Here is a 24031-nt window from a genome sequence, read left to right as displayed (position 1 = left end):
TAAAAGGTATGAGGTGGAGCTGCAGCAAGCGACTAGCATATATGGTGGCTAAACATATTCGCAAAAGAGAGCGAGAAGAGAAGGCAAAAGCATGGTCGAACAACTAATGATCAAGAAATGATCCTAGAACAACCTACGTCAAACATAACTCCAACACCGTGTTCACTTCCCGGACTCCACGGGAAAGAGACCATCACGGTTACACACGCGGTTGATGTATTTTAATTATGGTCAAGTTCAGGTTTTCTACAACCGGACATTAACAAATTCCCATCTGCCCATAACCGCGGGCACGGCTTTCGAAAGTTCAAATCCCTGCAGGGGTGTCCCAACTTAGCCATAACAAGCTCTCACAGTCAACGAAGAATATTCCTTCTAGCGGGAAGACCCGATCAGACTCGGAATCCCGGTTACAAGACATTTCGACAAGGTAAAACTAAACCAGCAACACCGCCCGAATGTGCCGACAAATCCTGATAGGAGCTGCACATATCTCTTTCTCAGGGCACACTCAGATTGTCCTAGGTACGGGTAGGCCAGCCCAGAGTTGCCCCTGGTGGCCACCGGTAGCTGACAGGTGGACCAACACTCAGAGGAGCACTGGCCCGGGGGGGTTAAAATAATGATGACCCTTGACTCTGCAGAACCCAAGGGAAAGAAAAGGCTGGGTGGCGAATGGTAAAACCAGTGTTGGGCATTGCTGGAAGAGTTTTATTCAGGGCGAACTATCAAGGGGTTCCCATTATTACCCAACCGCGTAAGGAACGCAAAATCCGGGAAGATAACACCGATATGACGGAAACTAGGGCGGCAAGAGTGGAACAAAACACCAGGCATAAGGCCGAGCCTTCCACCCTTTACCAAGTATATAGATGCATTAATTAAATAAAAGGTATTGTGATATCCCAACAAGTAAACATGTTCCAAAACAAGGAACAACATCTCCATGTTCCAACAAGGAACAAACTTCAATCTTCACCTGCAACTAACAACGCTATAAGAGGGGCTGAGCAAAGCGGTAACATAGCCAAACAACGGTTTGCTAGGGCAAGGTGGGTTAGAGGCTTGGTTTAGCAATATGGGAGGCATGATAAGTAAGTGGTAGGTATCGTAGCATAGGCATAGCAAAAGAGCGAGCATCTAGCAAGCAAAGATAGAAGTGATTTCCAGGGTATGGTCATCTTGCCTGAAATCCCGCAAGGAAGAAGAACGAGTCCATGAATAAGACAAACGGACGTAGACGAACGGATCCTCACAACTCCGGAACGAAACCGAAGCTAACGCGAGAAGTAACCCGGAAAGCAGCAAACAACATGGTAAACAACCATCACATAACCATGGCAGGATGCGCAACCAAGTTATTACTGTTGGCACTACTACTCGTATCCAATCAGCTTTAGCCAAAAAGTGATATTTGAACCAATCATAGAGCAAAATCAAATATGGGTGTTTCTTGTCATGCAGATAATATTGCAAGAAACTACTGTGTATTACTGGTAAAATCCAGTAGCTTACTCAATCAAGTGTTTGCCACTACTTTTATCAGTTTTCATTAATCAAACTGTATAGCGTACAAACCCGACATAAAAAAAGTATTCAAATCTCAAGCAAATATGCTTCACTCTCTCAGTCTTGTACAGACTTCTGAGTAATAGAATAGAACAAACTTGGACAAAAAAGAAGGATGCACTTACTTAATTTGATGTAGCAGCTTCTATAGAGCAGAGGATATGGGAAAACAGGAAGAACTTGAAGAAAAAAATTCAAGTAAGATGCAAGTAACAGCAGAAAAGAATTTGTGACCTCAAGCAAATCTATGTCACTCACTCAGTCCCAACTCCTCCGTAAAGATTTCTGATGGACATAATAGAACAAACACCTGTGTTTTGCCACGGAACAATGGCTAGTTGCTAGAATTACTGTTTTTCCCTTCCCTTTCCTTATCTCCCGTTCTCCACTAATAATAAAGTGAAACTTCTTATAAAGCCAAATTTCATAATGTGGCTTTTGAAAGGAAAAAATGGACTACAACATGAAGTGATGTTTGACACACAACCTGGCAAACAAATAAAGATTAATTTGGTCAGAACTAAGGTCAAATTCTGCCTGACTCGGTAATATTATTCTTCATACATAATTATTCTTTTACTCTAAAGTGTTACAACACAACACTTAAGAAATCACATTATGCCACTTAAGAAAAATAAGGTTCCTACACATTTTGTAGTGATAAAAGAATTGTTGGGAGAGTAATAGTACCATTTATTGAAATTCTCCCTGCAAGGAAAGCAGAGTCTGGCTCCTAAGATCGACTAAGTACCCTTCTCCGTAATGGAACATGCAGTAGCTGAAAGAACCACCTCAAGATGATTGGTCTCCTTGCAGACCATGCTTCTCCTCGAGCTGGATGCTTCATCTGATTGTTCAATCCATTTTCCTTGATGCTTCATCTGATTGTTCAATCCATTTTCCTTGATGCTTCATCTGATTGTTCCCTATTTGTTTCTTCCCTTCCTTATTTCCCTGTTAAGGGAACTCAATTCTTGAACTTATTTCTCGCTGTTGGCTTATTGATGATTCTGAAGACTGCTTGTTGACACCTAGGAAATTCAAAGGCATAAGGAAATTAAGAGGATTGGGTGTAAAGGGGCGAGGTGGGACTATTTAATAGAAGGAACAACCATCTTTTCCACAAAAAACACTGGGCTAGCTTAGTTGGTTGTGGCAATAGGTATGCGACACGGAGATGGCTTCATTGGGCGGGTGTTTTTTCCCAAGAAAATTGAGCGAGGGAGGGTAGGTGAACAGATCAAAAATACCATCAAGTCAAGTTGGTCTTTGCTGCAGCTAGTTGCACCAAGAGTTGCTCTATTACATGTACTGATGCGCGGTAAAAGGATTTAGATTCTCTAATGTTATTGTCTAAAACCAAGAAGGAATAATAAAAATAATATTTGATCAAGGATGATGCAACTCCTTCAGCAAATTTTCGTGAAGTTCTGCTACCTGGTATAACATGTTTACTATTTGTATTATCACAGCTAACCACTAATGCGCACCTTCAGCCAAATAACTACAGAGATGTACAGTGGAACCATTTAGTACCTGTGACCACGGCGGCGATCTTTTTTTGCTGGAACTGTTCTTTTTTTTGCTGGGGCCGGCCAACTTTTTTGCTGGAAACATAAATTTGTTCTGTTGGCAAAAAATATAAATAGAGCATTAACTAACAGCAAGGCTATTGGATTCTGAAACCACAATAGTGAAATAAATAGGTAGAAATTCAGAAGAACTACTGCTATTTAGAACTGTAGTTGTTTAAGTCTGATATTAAAAAGACCAGTGTCTAAGAGTCGAACTACCTAACTGTGGTATTAAGCACGGCAATCAAATGTTAAAAAGATCAGCTTTGTGGTACGTCGTAACTAAACATATTCTGAAATCTGCATCCACGGGGAGATAAAAGTCGCTAGCTAGCACAACACATAATCTTTTTGACATCTAAAGGACCAGCAGAGTAGCACATCACTGTTATACCTTAATAGTAACTGTTAAGAGAAGGAACAAATCTCGCTGGGAGACACCAGATACCATCACAACTTTGAACCTGCCACAAGGGATATCTCCCACGACGTGCCTCTTAAGACCAAATTCAGCAATCAACACCTCGTCAATTTGCTCTACGAAGTTCAGGCAACCATCATTAGGCACAAAGTCAGCAATCTTCTCCCGTTCTTCATCAGGTGGTGGACACAAACACACTTAAGGATGACCGAGCTAGGTTGCTTGGCCTCAATAGTGGATACCACACCCGGGTAGCGTGTTGGTCAAGTACTTGCAGATGCTATTGCCGTCGCTCGCGCTCGAACATAGGGTTCGTGGGATTCCCAGTGGTATGTGTGCGTGACCTCGTCGGAATGGGGGTGCAGCAAAAAAAACTGATTCCAATCCACACCTCTTTTAGATAATAGCACAAAAGATGGGAGAAGTTACAACATAAGTACATGATGAAGGTTGATTTCTTATCTCAAAAAGATAATATGGTTGGTCCATAGAGATTTAGCTACCCTTAAACATAGGCTTAAAAACTGCATTAAATTTTTATGCAGCGATGACAGATGAATAGGGGGCACATGGGATACTGACCTGATACTTCAGAGAAGAATGCTCAACAGTTAGCATTAGAGGATGTCAATTCTTGTTGCGCTTCATTCAGAGATATGTGCCTCGCATCATGTCATACATAACCAGAGGTCCTTTTTCTGTCTAACGAATCCTCCATCGTGACAGAGATATGCCAATGACATTTTTCCGATATCTGACTTTTAGACGTAATGGAGGCACAATTACAATATCTATTCTTCATATAAAAAACAGAGGGCTTGATGATCCTTATTGAAGATCTGAAAACAACTGAAGATATTGTTTGTACATAAATCAACAATTATATGTCCAATTAGTTGTTGCCAGGAACCAATTAGTGAATCAAATAACAACGATTTGGAGCTTGAATTAAAGGAATTGGTTCAGTTAAATCTTGAGTCGATGGCTAGGTTGTTACCTGACGAAAACATCATGCTGCCCCTGCCACTGGCCCAACAACTTGAACCCCGTCCTTCTCTGCATCAGGACAAGCCATTACGCCAGTCAGAGATCTAGCTTGTGAACTCTGCCACCATGCGCTCGCTGTATGGCGCCACCATGCATGTGAATTTCAGCAATTTTGTTTTGAGGAGAACACATCACTCTTCTTATTTGTAATTCCTTTTTATGAGCTGTATATAAGAGCAACCATACTGTGCTTTTCTATTTAAAAATTGAAAATAAGTCATCTCTTATAGGCATAACAAAAAAAAAGTGGAGGGCACTGTGAACATCAAATTTGTATGTTAGCACATCTCACGGGAAATATTTTGCTAATTCATGAATTAATACACATGCATTAGCCATCACATTAGCAAGTCTATAGATACATGCCACTCTGTAGCTGAGAATCAATTAGAGATTGAAAGCGAGATCTGTTTTCGGTGGCCACTGTGCATCAATTGAGGAACTTTTTGTGGCTGCTCTCCACCGAATAGCAATTGAATCTCAACAAGATAGCTGTTGTTTGTGTTGAACCTATAGCAGAAAGATGATGGGCCCTTGATTGTGCCTGCCAATAAAATGCATCATCTGTGGTCCAGAAATCATGCCCTTCAGTCCTGCAAGCACAATTAAGCATCAAACCTCATCTTCATTTGTTGAAACAACTTAGCAGCCACTTCAGCTAACATAGTTCCTCTGCGTAACATATTTTACATTTTTCTGTAAAAGAACTTCACCTTCAACAATGATTGTTTGAGAGCAAGCATGGGCATCTGAGGAGTAGAAGGAGCAGCAGCAGAGGCGTGGGGAGAGAAGAATTAGCAGCAGCAGGGTAGCTCGCTCAGGTGTCCAAAACTCCAGACACCATCGGTCCTGCCGCCGGCCGGTCACCGGAGGCGCCACCACCGGTGACCATCTCCCTCACCTTGCGCCCCCTCTCCTTCTCCTTTCTTCCTCTCTTTCCTATCTCCCTCACGCCATGTCTCTCCCTTTCTCTGGATGAGAAGGACGCCGCCGCCACCGAAGCCCCCCGCACCACCCGCCAGATCCCTCTCCCTCACCTTGCGCCCCTGCTCCTTCTCCTTTTTCATCTCTTTCCTCTCTCCCTCATGCCCTGTTTCTCTGGATAAGCAGGACACCGCGGCCACCGGAGCAAGCCGCCGCACCAGCCGCCAGATCCCTCGATGCTGCGCCCAGATCCGCCTGTCTTCCTTGCGATTTTCTCACATTAAAAGGACCGCGGGTTGAATACAGGAAACCACAAGGTTTTCCTGGTAAAATTTCTAAACGAAACGTTTTTTTCAACTTAAAAAGGGACTGCGGGTTTAATTACCAAAAACCATAAGGACTTTTTTGTAAAAACGGCGACGACGGACGACCAGAAGCACTCCGTGCTTTATTAGTAGGAAAAGATTGTTTATATAAATAAACAACCAACAAAGGGGAAAATCCAGGGGTTTTTGGTTAGAGATGTGAGATATATAACTATATATCTGGAACCCTGGATTTATGTAGGGTTTGAATAAATTGCTCAGGCATTTTTAGAAGGTAGAAAAATAATTAGAGTTTGAATTATTCTCAAACTTCAATCATTTTTGAACCTGACCAAAACAACTTCAAATGGGATGAAGTCTGACAGAAAGGGTGTAGGAAAGAGGCAAGATTTATAGGGAAAAGATGAACATTAATGGAGGAGGAATAAGGTCGCTTGCAAAGACATGAAAGAAGAAGGAAGTGAGAGGGAAGGAGAAGGTGATGAAGCAAGATTCATGCATGGAACATGCAACAACTTAATATGTATGAAAAACACACAATGCACATGATGACATGATGAAATGCAACACGCAAGCGAATGACATGGCAACAACAGCGAATAACTGAAAGACACATGGCACATCGGTCTCGGGGCGTTACATTTATGGACTATAGTAGTAGTACTAGTAAACTTTGCGCTTGGCTGTTCGGGAAGTCGAACAATAATAGCACTAGTAGTATAGTGTATGCTTCTGGCAATCTGACACCGAATTAATTGTTGCACGTCCACCGCCTAAGCGAGGGAGAGCTTGCATTAGTCAAAAGTTTCTCCTTGTCCTGCGAGCCACCGTGCACAAGCTTCTCCCACCCTGCAACCTTCTCCTCGTTCGACAAGTTGACGGGACACAGCAAAGTAATGCTAGTCCATGCTGCCTCCTCTCCGGTTAATATGGCTTAATTTCAAACGAGATAAATACACTGTCTGTCACTGTATATTTGTAAAAATATGATCAGTGGACTTCATAATATGCTCATTGCGCTCAATATATTTTTTTTTCCGGTGTTCATACGGTCACTAGCTCACCCTGACTGAGTATGTGTGTGCATGCACGTGTAGGTTGAGCACTTGAGCATGACCGTGTGTGTTCCGTCGTGTGCTCGGACATGCATGCCTTAGGGCGTCGCGTGCGTTTTTGCGTCCATATGTACGTGTGACTGTTGCATACACGTAGGGGGAGTACGTGTAGGGGCCACTAAGGAGCAGTCAAATCACACAGTAAGTTAGTCGGAAGAAGCAACCATAATTACACTCTTGAATGACACGTACTCAATATAAAATGGTTGATATGGAGAGAAAAAGAAAACCACTATATATACACTAGCATGAGCCTAAGGTACAAGCCTGCTTGCTTAGGTTGCTCTCTTCACAAGCATAGAACGACGGGATTGATCCCGCAGCTAGGGGAAGGGAACAATGTTCTGCGTAGACGCGGTCGACATCGGCGAGGAAAAAAACCAACAGTCGGTGCGTCCCAATCGGGGGTCACCGCGGTATGGGTCGATGCCGCGTCCCAAGTTCCCTTCTAGCTACAGCCCGACGTCCCAGGTAGTCCATCTTCCTTTTGGAGCCGGCTTGCTCCACTGCCGTAGCTCCATCTCCATGTCGATCTTTCTCTACTTCTACCGGCTTCTACTTGTGATGAGTTTATGTCTCAAGAACTAGTGCCAATACTATTATTCTAATCACACTTCTTCAATATCTTTGCCATCAGGGATGCTCACGTCAATTTTAGTGGAACTGCACAAAAGCATCGTATGATCCGAGGGTGCCAGCCGTCTTTCCTTCGACGGGTTCTACCTGGCTAGGAAATTAAATCATGTTTAGGGTTTAGGGTTTAAGTCGTAGTGACCCCATCAGTAGTTTTTCTATCGTACACGCTCTCACAACTTTTTTCTTTAGTTGTGAAGTAAATATTGGCTATGATCTGTGAATCATTGAGATGCATCAGCATGTGTGCTAGTTTTCCTTTGTATTTGATGGAATGTTGTAACGAGACAACCTTGGAATAGGAATGAAAATGGAGTGGAAAAGTTTCCGTTTTTCTGGAGAAAAAATGGAAACAGACAGAAACCAACGTTTCATTTTGTTGGATCGCGCCATCGAGCAAAACCAACGTTTAAATCACGCATGTCGTGTTCGTGTCTCACCCTCCTCCACGGCTCGACCCCACATGATCGCTCGGCATGCCACTCACCGCAAACTGAGTAGTATACCATAACTTTCCCGCCTGCTTGTCGATGGATCGCGCCATGGAGTACTAGCACTACTGGAAGAGATTGACGAGTTGGGGGAGGACATCTAGCTGTAGCACGGACGCCCAAGAACTTACTACTGGAAGAGATCGCGCATATTGTAGCCGGCTATTGCGACCTTTGAACGCGGGGCAGCCGCGTGCACCCGGAAGCGGCGCGGGCGACGCTCTCTTGGCCGGCGTGCCACAATCAATGCCAGCGCCAGTGAGAGGTCGCGTCCGCTCTGGCCGGGCATGAATGCGGCACTGACCGTTTCGGGCGGGAAGCACGCGCGGGTGATGAAGAGGGTTCGGGTTGGTCAGGACCGGCCGTGGCAGCGGTCCGGACATGCGCAAACAAGAGATGATGTACGTTAATATTGATGCGTATATAATTAACAACGTAAATAATGTGCCAGTTGGACAAATATGATTGGAGATGGAGATGGAAATGGAATTTTACGTAAACACGGATATGCATGTCTATGTCTATGTGTGTGTGCGCGACGACTCTCGCGACTTGGAAGCGGGGGCGTGTTTTTGATCGAGTTTTCTTTCTTGGTACGTTAGAAAATCAGTTTGTCTAATTCACATCTAGATGTTATTTAAGGATATCACATCTAAGCTCCCACAAGTATATAATGTAGCAACAAGAAACAAAAAAACTAGGAAAAGACCACAAACAGAGTGGACATCAACTTATATGTGACATAACTATGTCACATCTAGATGTGTCCTAGACAGACCCTTAAAAAATTGTTCGTCAGTTTTTGTTTCTTTTTTCTGGGAACGCGCGTATTCTATTTAAAACCACTGCTATGGAGAGATTTTTTTACTCCATTATAGCCTCTTGTTTGATAGAGTTTCTCGCGTCTCGCTCTCTCACCCTCTCCATATCAAAACAAGATGATGGTGTCCACTCTATCTCTCTCCTCACCGGTGGTCACAGATCCGTCCGAATCCCGTCCGCTGCGGGAGGTGAGGAGGTGCAGCGTTGACGTTGTCGCCGTCGGCGACGGAGGATGCCGATGCGCACCGTCCTCTCAGAGCCGGCGCTGGCGTGGACGAAGATCCTCCGCGCCCTTGTTCGCCGCCGTCGTGTGGGCAGATCCCGCCCGCCCGCCTAAACGACATCTTGCCCACCTGAGGTATAACTTCTTGTACTGGTCCAGCTCCCCAGGTCGCTGCGTGCGGGTTTTCTTCTATGCGACTACTCCCCAGCTCCCCATGCATAGTAGCTAGGGTTCGTCGGCTGGTCCAACATCACCTACTAGTACTATTATAGAGGAAATGCCACTCAAAAAGTTGTCCTGATTTATGCCTCGGTGGAGGTATACATGTTGTTTCAACAAAAAGTACATGGTGGTTGTGTAGTCATTGTCCATATGGTGGTAGTACTATCACTGGTTAAATGAAGAAATGCTTTTTTCTCGGGTATCCTGGTTTAGTTCCCATCAAGATAATTATGATGCTTCTGTTTGTTGGTGTACTTTTCATTAATTCTTATTGACAATTGAGATGTCGTTGCTAACCCTTTTTTATATTTTTAGAAATAGCGATGCGTGTCTCCATACCCGGGCATGTCTTCCTCAATTTTAGTGGAACCGCACAAAATTGTATGGCCATTGTTGTTCCGCCTCACTGTCCTCTGCCACGTGGTTCTTCCTTCCTCGAGCTTGATTACTGAGAAGAAACAGACCACAGTGAGGATTTGTCGAACTTCTTAGGTGCCTCACCCAAACTTGATGCCAAATGGATGATGCATCACCACGATGACCTATCGATGCTCATGGTTGCACCTCATGGTTGTGTCGGCTGGTGAAGCTGATTGATTTTCGACGAAAAACAAGCTGTCTTCCATCAGTGCTCTTTTCTTGTTACGCACAAAGATGATATCCTTCGTCAGTTCACCTTGGTTGCATTGGAGACGCGGTCGTCTTTCACGTTGGTGCAATTTTTGCTAGGGTTTTATGACAGGTGGGCCCAAAATGTGGCTGGCTCACCTGTCATACAGCCAAAAGCAGGTGCAGTGAAGGCACCGGAGCTCAGTCCGTACTACAGTAGTATATATATATAAGCGGGAGCCTCAGCGCTTGTTCGCTCGGGTTTGCACTCTCCACACGCTCGCCGCGCTACATATATGCTACTCCCTCCATTCCGTATTACTTGTCTTAGATTTGTCTAGATATGGAGGTATCTAGCACTAAAATGAGTCTAGATACATTTGCTAGGGTTTGCTATATTCACAGTCTCTCACCCTCTCTTCACCAGATCTAAACAAGACTGCGTTGGCCTCTTGTCTCTATCTCCCCCCTCACAGCTGGTGAAGGAGGCGTCCGTATCCCGTCGCACCGGGAAGGGGAGGAGGTGCAACGTTCACTCTATCGCCTTCGGCGAGGGAGGCAATCCACTGTCGGCTGCGTTGTTCTCTTTCACCCAGCGCCTATGCAGGAGGACCACCGACCCCTTCTTCCTCGCTGCCGTACTTAGTGTGGGCAGATCCGGCCTCCCGCCGCATGCCTTGCCACATCCCGACGACCCTAAGGTATAAGTTTCTTTGAAACCGTCGTTGCTCTAGCTGCATGTGGATCTTTTTCGATCTGTAGTCGAATCTAGGTCTTGGTTCAAAGAGGAATGAAGGGTGCGGTGGGCTGGAGCAAGAATCTAGGACGTGGTTCAATGAGGAAAGGAGGGGCGGAAAGTAGTATAGACTGGCTATCCAGCCGCTTTGTAGGTCGAAAAGGGAAAAAGGGGGTAACCCAGTACACACATCTGTAAGGAACCGATCTCTTTGTTGAAAAGGGAAAGAAACTGGGGGGTCAGGTAGTTTGTGCACGACTAGATTTGCTGCCCTCACATAGGAAGAAGGTTCAAAGAGAACAAATATGGGACCGACGCATATATGCTGCTTGGCTACATACTCTTCATCACCCATTTATACGTGTGGACGCACATGGTGCTGGCATGTCCCATGCAGCTATTTTGTTGTTGTTAATCTTAAAATTAACTACTGATTTGTTTTAAAAGAATTTCTCTGTTAATATGAATCAATGCAACCGTTTTAGAAATGCCACTGTCCTATACTTTGTTTTCCATCAAGATAAGGTAGATGCTTCTTTTTGTGGCCGCATGTTTCATCCTCCTTTATTGGCCAGTAATTATTTTCTTTTTTGCCTCTTAAAACAGGGATATCTATTAAACTTATTGCTATAGAAAACTTAAATGTCACACCGGCAACTTTGCTTGATTTCAGTGCAACTGCACAAAACTTGATTGGATTTCCTATTCGTGTTGGTAGATTCGTATTTTATGTTGGTCGTTTCATGAAAGGTCAGTACAGGCCTTCATCCACATGATTGTGCAGTGTGCTTTGAGATGCTATGCTACTTGTATTGGTACCGTTTTAAATAAATGATGAATTGAAGCTATTGTATTGTTGTCTTTTCCCATTAAGTAGTGAACAAAAATGGGACCAACCCAGACATGATGCTTGTTGCTTTGTTACAACAAATTCAGCATCACCCCCTTTATAAGCCAGTAATTGATGCCACTCTCAGAATTAACTACTGAATCTTATTTCAAAACTGCAACACTTGTTAGGGATTGGCGGGATTACCATTTTTGTGGCCGCATGTTTCATCCTCCTTTATTAGCCAGTAATTGGTTCCTTTTTTGCCTCTGTTTATACAGGGATATCTATTCAACTTGTTGCTATTGTGACATTTTGCTTCGCTACGTGAAACACTTTGCTTGATTGCAGTGCAACTGCACAAAACGAGATTGGATTTCCTATTCGTGTTAGCAGATTCGTACGTGATCTTGTGTGCGTCATGACAGGTTGGTACTTGCCTTCATCCACATGATCGTGCAGTGTGTTTTGAGATGTTGTGCTACTTGTATTGGTACTGTTTTAATAAATGATGAATTGAAGCTATTGTATTGCTGTCTTTTCCCATTAAGTAGTGAACAAAAATGGGACCAACCCAGACATGATGCGTGTTGCTTTGTTACAACAAATTCAGCATCACCCCCTTTATAAGCTTTGTCGTTCTTTATACATGTTGAAACAAGGCATTGTTAAGATAATGTCTCAGTCAATATGAATGAATCACACTGATGGAGAATTGCTACTCTTCTGATTTGTTTCCCATTAAGATAAAGTAGATCAGTAGATGTTTTTCTTCTGGGAGTACAAGTCATCAACCGTTATTTCTTAGTAATTGTTTCCCTTATACCTATTATTGCTTACAGGGATATCAAAATTAAAGCTCAGTTTTATTCCGACTTCGATTTTAGTTGAACTGCACAAAGGAGCCAATGTGTAAGGCAAACTGCTGCATTACTGGGTCTAGTTGGTCGTTCCACTTTGCAGAAAGAAGCAGTCAGTGTTTGTGCTACATTACAGAAGGAATGACCGAGAAGCTTTACAGAGTATTATTAGACACTGGTGACATGACTAGTCTGCAGAGACCATTGGCAATTTAACAATACGTGGAGTGCCCTGGGCAAAAAGTGCCCAAACAAATATAAAAGCTACGACAGGACTCCACGATCATAGGCATTACATATTTTGAATGGGAAAAGCTTGTCAAAGTTTAATCATTGATGTTAGCAAGAAGACGTTAGTTTAATATATTGGAATTGGAAAACCTTGTCAAAATTTGCTCATTGATGTTAGCCAGAAGACATGCATTTGATATTTTTGAGTGGGACGCCCTTGCTGTGAGCAGCGTCGAGTGTTTTTTCCTATTCCTGTGTTCAGTTTAGAAGTAAATAGTTACTCTGCTGAGATATTCCTGTGTTAAGAGTTTGTTCTGAATATTGTCTATGTAATGCCAGGCCTTGTGTTTGATTGCAAAGTTGAGCTTGGAATGTTGTGGCATGCGGCATCACGAGCTGTTCACCGTGCCTCCTGAGAATAATGCTTCGTATTGTTTTGCATGTCGATCTAATGCCAGTGATTTGCTTGTTAAGAAGATCATCCTCTTCTGTTGTTTCCGTGCTTAAGAAGTTCATCGTCTGATGTTTCATTCATAGCCTATACGACAAGTCGGGTAGGTTAGACGTGAAACCATATGATCTTCCGACCAACTCATGATATTAGGCCGTGATTGGATCGTTGTTTTCCAACCAAAACCGCTTGTAAAACTGACGCTTGTAAATTAAACCAGAGGGTCTCGGGCGAAGGCGCTTGGTTGGTCGATTTCAACTAGTAAAATATCGGAAGTACTTGACACACGATAAAAATGCTGAACGACACTCAGACGATTGCTAATCCAGCCGTTAGCTACTGTTTCAGCCTTGCCCATGGATGGCATGATACGCACGTCGTGCATGTATCGTCTAGTAATGTCGTCCATATAGCAGTGCTCGTAAAATATACACTGGTCTCTCAAATTACACGCGTAACCCGCCGGTTTTACTTACAAACCTCGGGCCCTCGGTTTCGTTACGCCTGTATTTTACGCGTTGTTTTCGATGACGAGTAAATTACACTTGTATGTTAATACAGGTTTGTAATAAACCAGAGCTCCTAAGCACGGCCTTACCGTTTCATGCCGTCTCAGTTTCTCGAAGGTGCTCATAGGTGTCCGATGATCCTGGCTTCCTGAATGAGTAGCAGGCGCTGTATCAGACCATCCATAGGGCCCGCGAGGCCCTCTCTATTGTCCTTCGAGTTATTGCGCTCACCGTGGCGCCGAGCATTGTTAACATCGTCAACGAACATGAGGATTCAGGAGATGACTTTATTTTGACTGGATGACACTAGGGACCCACTAGGGCCATAGCCGTACGTACGCAAGTGTCTCCTTATTATGTACAACTATATATTTTCTGCTTTCTCCTAGTTTCGTGACATCACGGTCCCACACCGTTGTCAACCTATGTAGTCAATATAAACGAGAGAATTGCACATGGTGCGGCCGACAGCTGGGACCAAGCAGCTCGAGCAGTATTTGTGTTTTTGAGATGTGAGCACTGCAGAGTTTTTCTTGGCGACGATTTCGTTGTTGTTCAGAGGAGAGCAGGGTATTAACTGGGCGGGCTGTGACCCGTCTAGCCCAGGCCAGATATCCAACCCAAATACTAATTTTTTCAAGATGAAAATGGCTAGCCCAGCTATACGTCTTTTTGAGGAATACCCAGGCAAGGTCAACTTGTTATTCTCCGCCCAGCTGGGCTGCAAATCTTCCTAGGAGGGATGCATTAGGCTTAACAGGAAAATGGGCTTTTAAAAATAATAAATGGGATGTAATTATAAAAACTGGGCAGTAACTATAAAAAAATGCACCAAACACGAAATTAGTTTATAAAATATTATTTATGGATTTTGAAAATCTTAAATTTTCATTGTTGTGCGCGCAATGTTTCGTTGGATTTTTACGTAATACAAATTTATATTTAATCTGACTAGAAATTTCGGGATAAAAATATTTTGGAGCCCATCAAAATGTGGGAAATTTTATTGAATTCTGTCTTCAACGGTTGGTTGAAATTATTAATCATTGTCCTAGCTAGAAAATGGGTTGTACTTTTAACAAACTGTAAATGGGTTGTTGTAAATTCCGTTTGAATTCCAAAATGGGTTGTACATTCTTACAAAACGCAAATGGGCTATAAGTTCTCTGCCACACACTTGTGGGCCTACTAGGTGACGCGTCCCCTAAAAAAAATAAGTTGACGCGTATGTAAGGCTTTGCCAACTTATTATAGTCAACACACGGTTCTAGCAGCAGTGGCCGTTGGATGTCTATCCAACGGATGTCGTGCTTCTTCTTCAATCTCGGATATTCTTACCTTCGGCCGCCCAAAAAATGATTCCTCCCCCTGACATCTGGGGCGCACCATTTCGGAGGCTGACCTGTGGGCCTACTAAGTTGGAGCGTACCAAGGGCTTTGTCCACTTAGTCAATAATAAACGTTTCTAGCTTCAATGACCGTACGATGTCCATCCAACAGTCATAGTGCTTCTTCAACCTCTGGTCTTCTTGGTCCAGCCGCCCAAAGCAGCGCCGGTCGTGCCGCCTGCTCCTGCCTCCCGTGGCCGGTTGTGCGACCGCGGAGGCCTCACCGCCCCCATACTACTCCCACCGCTGGCCAGGCCATCCCTCCACTCACCCACACCCCCTGTTATTCTGCGGCGACGGCAGCCTCACACCGCAGCCGAACCAGTGAACCCTCGTACTCCTCTCCGCGCGGGCTTCCACTGCTGCGTCTTCCCCGGCTCTGCGTCGTCCCCTTCCTAGGCCTCGCCGTCGTCCAGACCACCGCCCTGGTGCTCTCGGCGCGGCGTGGTCAACGTGGTCAACGACCGACTTCCATCGGAAGAGTACTGTACGTGGAGAGGCTGGCAGCTGGGTCCAGGCGGCCACAAGGAAGTGCCTCCTTATTACGCGCAAAATAATTATTCCTCCACCTTACAGCAGGGACCCACCGGACGGGCCACCTTATTTCACTAAAAAAATGTTTCCCCCTGACTGCTCGGACCCACCGGACGGGCCAGCGTATTTCGCGAAAAAAACGTTCCCCCCGCTGTCAGCTCGGACCCACCGGAAGTGCCTCCTTATTACGCACAAAAAAAATGAATACTCCCCCTGCTAGCTGGGACCCACCATGGTGGGAGGCTGACTTGTGGGCCTACTAAGTTGACTGGGATGGGGGCCTTTGTCAACTTTAGTCAATATGAACGATTCTAGCTCCAGTGACCGTACGATGTCCATCCAACGGTTGTAGTGCTTCTTCAACCTCTGGTATTCTTGCTCCAGCCGCCCAAAGTAGCGCCGGTCGTGCCGCATGCTCCTGCCTCCCGTGGCCGGCTGTGCTGCCGCGAAGGCCTCACCGCCCCCTACTATTCCCACCGCTGGCCAGGCCCTGCGGCAACGGCAGCCTCACACCACAGCCGAACCAGTGAACCCTCGTACTCCTCTCTGCGCGGGCTTCCACTGTCGCGTCTTCCCCGGCTCCCTGTCGTCCCCTTCCTAGGCCTCACCGTCGTCCACCGCCCTGGTGCTCTTGGCGCGGCATGGTCAACGTGGTCAAGGAACGACTTCCATCGGACGTGGACTGTACGTAGAGAGGTTGACAGCTGGGTCCATGGCCGCAGAAAGTAAGTGCCTCCTTATTACGTGCAAAATAATTATTCCTCCACCTGACAGCGGGGACCCACCGAACGGGCCACCGTATTTCGCCAAAAAAACATTTCCCCCCTGACTGCTGGGACCCACCAGCTACATCTTCGCACGCAAGGAAGTGCGTCCGGGTAAAAAAACGATTCGCCCCCCCTGACTGCTGGGACCCACCAGCTACATCTTCTCACGCAAGGAAGTGCCTAACAGTCGGACCCACCTGGTCGAAGCATATGTAGCGTTGTCATTCTGGTCGCGAACGTGTACGTGCATATATACTGGTCGATGTAGAGGCGCGCACGTGTCGTAGTAGAGGCGCGCACATAGCATGTACATGTACGTACAGTGGCCAGGGTGCAAGAAAGAAAATACGTCCACGTATGTGTACATACGGGCGGGGTCTCGAACGCCTACTCGCGCATACGTACGGCCAGGGCTCGTGTACATGGCTGGGTCAGAACGGAGAAACAGCGTCATCGTCGTGTTCATGGGGAGGAAACGGAATGCGTCGTGTTCATGGGGAGGCAACGGAATGCGTTGTGTTCATCGGGAGGGCTTGGACGGAACACGCGATGGAAACGAGGCCTGCCGTACCGCAAAACGGAGGAAACGGCCTTGTGTTCGACCGGCCACGTTCGAAACGGGATCCTGTTCATGGGGAGGGGTCTGGCGTACCGCAAAACGGAGGAAACGGACCTCCTACGGTCAAAACGGGGGTCCTGTTGATCGGGAGGGGTGTGGCGTACCGCAAAACGGACGAAACGGACTTGTGTTGGAGCACTACGGTCAAAACGGGGGTCCTGTTCATCGGGAGGGGTGTGGCGGACCGCAAAACGGGACTCCACGGGATACTGTTCATCTCCACTGTCGACCCCCTCCAGCCTCCACGAGCTACTGTTCATCCATCGTCGACCTCCTCCAGCCTCCACCTGCGACTGTTCATCCACGGGCTCCTGCTCATCCAGCCTCCACCGGCACTACTCCACTGGCTACTGTTCAACCACCCCTCTCCACGGGCTCCTGTTCAACCACCCCTCCACGGGCTACTATTAATCCTGCCCTCCACCGTCTACTGTTCATCCTGCCCTCCACGGGGTGGTCCTGTTCATCCAGCCCTCCACGGGGTCCTGTTCATCCAGCCCCAACCGGCTCGATCGATCGGGGTCATGTTCATCCAGAGGCAACACCACGGGGTCCTGTTCATCCACCCCCACCAGGAACTGTTCATCCAACCCCCCCTCCCCCGTGCAACCCTCACTGTTCATCCAGACGCAGCATCGATCGGCTTCAGTTAGCAGCAGTAGCGAAGGAATCCCTCGATCGGGTTCAGTTAACAGCCACCGATCGATCAATCGGGTTCAGTAACGCGTAGCTAGCCTGCAGTGCAATCGCTGGGTTCAGTTAGAGCCCAACGCCTCGCTCGGATTCAGTTAGAGCCAACGCCTCGCACACACGCGCGTACGTGTACGAGAGAAACGTGCATCGCTCGGCCCCCGACCTCCCACCATAACCGGGAACTCCCCGAAATTTTCCTCCCCCTCGCTTCTACCACGGTTTTTTTCATCATGGATGGCCCAAAGAATGTCATGCAACTGCGTCTCCGGTCCGCCCAGGACGAAAAGCCCATTTTCTGTCATGATTTTTTGTCATAGAAGTAGGAGCCCACCACATCTATGATGATACCGGGTTTTGTCACAATTATCGTCATAGAAGTGTCATATGTATGACAGAAAAAAAATTCGTTTGGCCCAAAATGTCACGGACGTGTCTTTTTTTGTAGTGCAGGGATTCCTCCCTCCAGCGTATATGGTCCCGGTTCGAGCCGGGCTCGCCACCTATAATGGCGGGGAGCAAGCGGAGAGCTTTCCCAACCCCTCTAAGGGAGAGCGGGTATGCCTTGTCCCTTATTTGTTAAGGGAACTCGGATTTCTAATCCATCCATTTCTTCGAGGGCTCCTGGAGTTCTACGGCCTCCAGTTGCACAACCTCACCCCTGCCTCCATACTGCACATCACTGGTTACGTAGCCCTTTGCGAGCTGTTTCTGGGTTGCGAAGCTCATTTTGCACTATGGAAGAAGTTGTTCTGCCGTGTGCCCCGTACACAGAGGGGATCAATATATCAAGTGGGCGGAGCCGAAGTATGGCGCATCGCCGGGACTGGATACCTATTCGGTACCCCGAAGAAGACGTCCGAGGAATGGCCTTCGGAGTGGTTTTATATGGAGGATGTTCCTCTCCCGGATCCTATCTGGATTGGTCTTCCTGAGTTCGACAACGCCCCTTTGAAGAAACGCCTAAGCTGGCGCCCACGGAGCCCACAAGAGGAAGATGATAGAGACGTATTTTATCTGATGGGCTGGATAAAGTTGTTGGCCAAATCAGGACCGACCATAACCGAGGTTATGGCAATATGCATTATGCGGGGGGTGCAGCCACTTCAATATCGAGGCCACCCCATGTGGCACTTAAATGGGGAAGATGATGCCACTCGCTGCGGGCACAAGGGACCAGACTCAGTTGCTGCTCTAGCAAAAATTCTATCCGATCTGTATAAGGGGGAAGAAGAGGAGTTCCTCTGCATCAAGCCACGGGATGGATTCTCCATGAACAACCCTCGAAGCTGGGTGAGCTTCCGCTCTTTTTACTTCCATCCTACCCTTGTTTTCGTGATAAATATTTACCTTGCCATTTCATCGCAGGAACTGCGTAAGGCGGTAGGGGAGATCAATAGCCCACCTCCACAACCGGAGGATCCTGAGCGGGTCCTCGACCCCGGACTGAAAGAGGATCCAGACATATTCGTGGAGCTGATTGATAGAATTTTCTATCAGCTAAGCTGTCATGACGCCATGGTGGCCATTATAGCCGACTACCCTGGGCTACTCCCAGCCTCGCAGGTAAATGAGACCGGAGTCCCAACCTTTGAAAAGGATTTCCTTTTATGCACTTCACCTACCGTATACAAATGGTGTTTTATAGGGAAGGCCCTCGGGACACCATGCCGAGCCTGCGGCGACCCGCCAACAAGGGGTTTCAAAGCCGGACAGGCTAAAAAGGAAGGCGGTCCGGACGGAGACACCGGCGCAGAGGTATGATGCAACACCTCACTCCGTGGTTGTCGTCTTTAAAAACATAATAACACCCGTGTTTCCTAGAAGGAAGAACGCTCGCCGGACAATATCTGTTGGGGAACGTAGCAGAAATTCAAAAAATTTCCTACGTGTCACCAAGATCTATCTATGGAGAGACCAGCAACGAGTAGAAGGAGAGTGCATCTACATACCCTTGTAGATCGCTAAGCGGAAGCGTTCAAGTGAACGGGGTTGATGGAGTCGTACTCGTCGTGATTCAAATCATCGATGATCAAGTGCCGAACGGACGGCACCTCCGCGTTCAACACACGTACAGCCCGGTGACGTCTCCCATGCCTTGATCCAGCAAGGAGAGAGGGAGAGGTTGAGGAAGACTCCATCCAACAGCAGCACAACGGCGTGGTGGTGGTGGAGGAGCGTGGCAATCCCGCAGGGCTTCGCCAAGCACCACGGGAGAGGAGAAGAACTTGGGAGAGAGGGAGGGGCTGCACCAAAGGCATAAGGTGTATTTGGGAGGCCCTCCTACCCCACTATATATAGGGATCCCAAGGGGGGGGGGGTGCGCCAGCCCCTAGGAGATCCAATCTCCAAGGGGGCGGCGGCCAGGGGAGGAGTCCTCCCCCCCCAAGGCACCTAGGAGGTGCCTTCCCCTGCTGGGACTCTTCCTTTAGGGTTTCCCCAGGCGCATGGGCCTCTTGGGGATGGTGCCCTTGGCCCATGTAGGCCAAGGCGCACCCCCTACAGCCCATGTGGCCCCCCGGGGCAGGTGGCCCCACCCGGTGGGCCCCCGGGACCCTTCCGGTGGTCCCGGTACAATACCGATGACCCCAAAACTTGTCCCGATGGCCGAAACAGGACTTCCTATATATAAATCTTTACCTCCGGACCATTCCGGAACTCCTCGTGACGTCCGGGATCTCATCCGGGACTCCGAACAACATTCGGTAACCACATACAAGCTTCCTTTATAACCCTAGCGTCATCGAACCTTAAGTGTGTAGACCCTACGGGTTCGGGAGACATGCAGACATGACCGAGACGTTCTCCGGTCAATAACCAACAGTGGGATCTGGATACCCATGTTGGCTCCCACATGTTCCACGATGATCTCATCGGATGAACCACGATGTCAAGGACTTAATCAATCCCGTATTCAATTCCCTTTGTCTAGCGGTATTTTACTTGCCCGAGATTCGATCATCGGTATCCAATACCTTGTTCAATCTCGTTACCGGCAAGTCACTTTACTTGTTCCGTAACACATCATCCCGTGATCAACTCCTTGGTCACATTGCGCATATGATGATGTCCTACCGAGTGGGCCCAGAGATACCTCTCCGTTTACACGGAGTGACAAATCCCAGTCTCGATCCGCATAAAACAATAGATACTTTCGGAGATACCTGTAGTGCACCTTTATAGTCACCCAGTTACGTTGTGACGTTTGATACACCCAAAGCACTCATACGGTATCCAGGAGTTACACGATCTCATGGTCAAAGGAAGAGATACTTGACATTGGCAAAGCTCTAGCAAACGAACTACACGATCTTTGTGCTATGCTTAGGATTGGGTCTTGTCCATCACATCATTCTCCTAATGATGTGATCCCGTTATCAACGACATCCAATGTCCATAGCCAGGAAACCATGACTATCTGTTGATCACAACGAACTAGTCAACTAGAGGCTCACTAGGGACATATTGTGGTCTATGTATTCACACGTGTATTACGATTTCCGGATAATACAGTTATAGCATGAATAAAAGACAATTATCATGAACAAGGAAATATAATAATAATACTTTTATTATTGCCTCTAGGGCATATTTCCAACAGTCTCCCACTTGCACTAGAGTCAATAATCTAGTTCACATCGCCATGTGATTAACACTCACAGGTCACATCGCCATGTGACTAATACCCAAGAGTTTACTAGAGTCAGTAGTCTAGTTCACATCACTATGTGATTAACACTCAATGAGTTTTATGTTTGATCATGTTGCTTGTGAGAGAGGTTTTAGTCAACGGGTCTGAACCTTTCAGATCCGTGTGTGCTTTACAAATCTCTATGTCATCTCCTAGATACAGCTACCACGCTCTATTTGGAGCTATTCCAAATAACTGTTCCATTTGGAGCTATTCTAAATTGTTGCCCCATAATACGTATCCGGTATCTCTACTTAGAGCTATCCGGATAGGTGTTAAGCTTGCATCGATGTAACCTTTACGACGAACTCTTTTACCACCTCCATAATCGAGAAAAATTCCTTAGTCCACTAATTTCTAAGGATAACTTTGACCGCTGTCCTGTGATCCATTCTTGGATCACTCTTGTACCCCTTGACTGACTCATGGCAAGGCACACTTCAGGTGCGGTACACAGCATAGCATACTGAAGAGCCTACGTCTTAAGCATAGGGGACGACCTTCGTCCTTTCTCTCTATTCTGCCGTGGTCGAGCTTTAAGTCTTAACTTCGTACCTTACAACTCAGGCAAGAACTCCTTCTTTGACTGGTTCATCTTGAACACCTTCAAGATCATGTCAAGGTATGTGCTCATTTGAAAGTACCATTAAGCGTTTTGATCTATCCTTATAGATCTTGATGCTTAATGCTCAAGTAGCTTAATCCAGGTTTTCTATTGAAAAATGCTTTCAAAATAACCCTATATGCTTTCTAGAAATTCTACATCATTTCTGATCATCAATATGTCAACAACATATACTCATCAGAAATTCTATAGTGCTCCCACTCACTTCTTTGGAAATACAAGTTTCTCATAAACTTTGTACAAACCCAAAATCTTTGATCATCATCAAAGCATACATTCCAACTCCGAGATGCTCACTCCAGTCCTTAGAAGGATTGCTGGAGCTTTGCATACATATTAGCATCTTTCGGGATTGACAAAACCTTCCGGTTGTATCACATACAACCTTTCCTCAAGAAAATCGTCGAGGAAACAATGTTTTGACATCCTATCTGCAAGATTTCATAAATAATGCAGTAATCGCTAATATAATTCCAACAGACTCTTAGCATCGCTACGAGTGAGAAAATCTCATCGTAGTCAACTCCTTGAACTTGTCGGAAAACATCTTAACGACAAGTCGAGCTTTCTTAATGGTGACATTTACCATCATTGTCCGTCTTCCTTTTGAAATCCATCTGTACTCATACATGGATCCTCTCTCGGATTTTATGGCCTCAAGCCATTTATCGGAATCCGGGCCCACCATCGTTTCTCCATAGCTCGTAGGTTCATTGTTGTCTAGCAACATGACTTTCAAGACAGGATTACGTACCACTCTGAAGTAGTACGCATCCTTGTCATCCCACGAGGATTTGGGAGTGACTTGATCCGAAGTTTCATGATCAATATCATAAGCTTCCACTTCAATTGGTTTAGGTGCCACAAGAACAACTCCCTGTGCCCTGTCACACACTAGTTGAAGAGACGGTTCAATAACCTCATCAAGTCTCCACCATCCTCCCACTCAATTCTTTCGAAAGAAACTTTTCCTCGAGAAAGGACCCGATTCTAGAAACAATCCATATTGCTTTCGGATCTGAATTAGGAGGTATACCCAACTGTTTTGGGTGTCCTATGAAGATGTATTTTATCCGCTTTGGGTTCGAGCTTAATCCTGAAACTTTTTCACATAAGCGTCGCAGCCCCAAACCTTTAAGAAACGACAACTTAGGTTTCTCCAAACGGTGTCGTCTCAACGGAATTACGTGGTGCCCTATTTAAAGTGAATGTGGTTGTCTCTAATGCCTAACCCATGAACGATAGTGGTAATTCGATAAGAGACATCATGGTATGCATCATATCCAATAGGGTGCAACTATGATGTTCGGACACACCATCACATTATGGTGTTCCAAGCGGTATTAATTGCGAAACAATTTCCACAATGTCTTAATTGTGTGCCAAAACTCGTAACTCAGATATTCATCTCTATGATCATATCATAGACATTTTATCCTCTTGTCACAATGATCTTCTACTTCACTCTGAAATTATTTGAACCATTCAATAATTCAGACTTGTGTTTCATCAAGTAAATATTCTCAACATCTACTCGAATCATCTGTGAAGTAAGAACATAACGATATTCACTGCATGCCTCAGCACTCATTGGACTGCACACATCAAAATGTGTTACTTCCAATAAGTTGCTATCTTGTTCCACTTTACTAAAAGTGAGGCTTTTCAGTCATCTTGCCCATGTGGTATGATTTGCATATCTCAAGTGATTCAAAATCAAGTGAGTTTGAACGGTCCATTTGCATGGAGTTTCTTCATGCATATACACCAATAGACATGGTTCGCATGTCTCAAACTTTTCAAAAAAACGAGTGAGTCCAAAGATCCATCAACATGGAGCTTCTTCATGCGTTTTATACCAATATGACTTACATGGCAGTGCCACAAGTAAGTGGTACTATCATTACTATCTTATATCTTTTGGCATGAAAATGTGTATCCCTACGATCAAGATTCAATAAACCATTCCTTTAGGTGCAAGAGCACTTATTCAGGTTTAATACTAATCTTGATGGTAGAGGGAGCGTGCGATGTTAGATCACATCAAACTTGGAAACACTTCCAACACATATTGTCAGCTCACCTTTAGCTAGTCTCCGTTTTATTCCGTAGCTTTTATTTCGAG

The 24031-nt window shown here is 45.9% G+C and overlaps 1 long non-coding RNA gene across 7 annotated transcripts; it reads right to left on the bottom strand.

Annotated features, from left to right (window-relative positions):
• Positions 1–1436: 1436 nt before the first annotated feature.
• LOC119302371 lies at positions 1437–5776 on the bottom strand. 7 transcript variants are annotated; one of them, XR_005147527.1, is made up of 6 exons: positions 5325–5773; positions 4147–5204; positions 3538–3957; positions 3106–3195; positions 2260–2600; positions 1437–2056 (listed from the first exon to the last, which is right to left on the bottom strand). It is a non-coding gene; the product is annotated as an uncharacterized LOC119302371 (long non-coding RNA). The 7 variants fall into 7 exon arrangements; XR_005147525.1 differs by lacking the exon at positions 1437–2056 and having other exon boundaries at positions 2075–2600; positions 4147–4413; positions 4562–5204; positions 5325–5774; XR_005147528.1 differs by lacking the exon at positions 1437–2056 and having other exon boundaries at positions 2075–2600; positions 4147–4403; positions 4562–5204; positions 5325–5774.
• Positions 5777–24031: the final 18255 nt, after the last annotated feature.

The sequence above is a fragment of the Triticum dicoccoides genome, chromosome 5A (genome assembly GCF_002162155.2).
Source record: "Triticum dicoccoides isolate Atlit2015 ecotype Zavitan chromosome 5A, WEW_v2.0, whole genome shotgun sequence".
Lineage (NCBI taxonomy): Eukaryota > Viridiplantae > Streptophyta > Magnoliopsida > Poales > Poaceae > Triticum > Triticum dicoccoides.
Note: the sequence above shows the minus strand (reverse complement) of the source record. Positions and strands in the feature narration are given on the sequence as shown.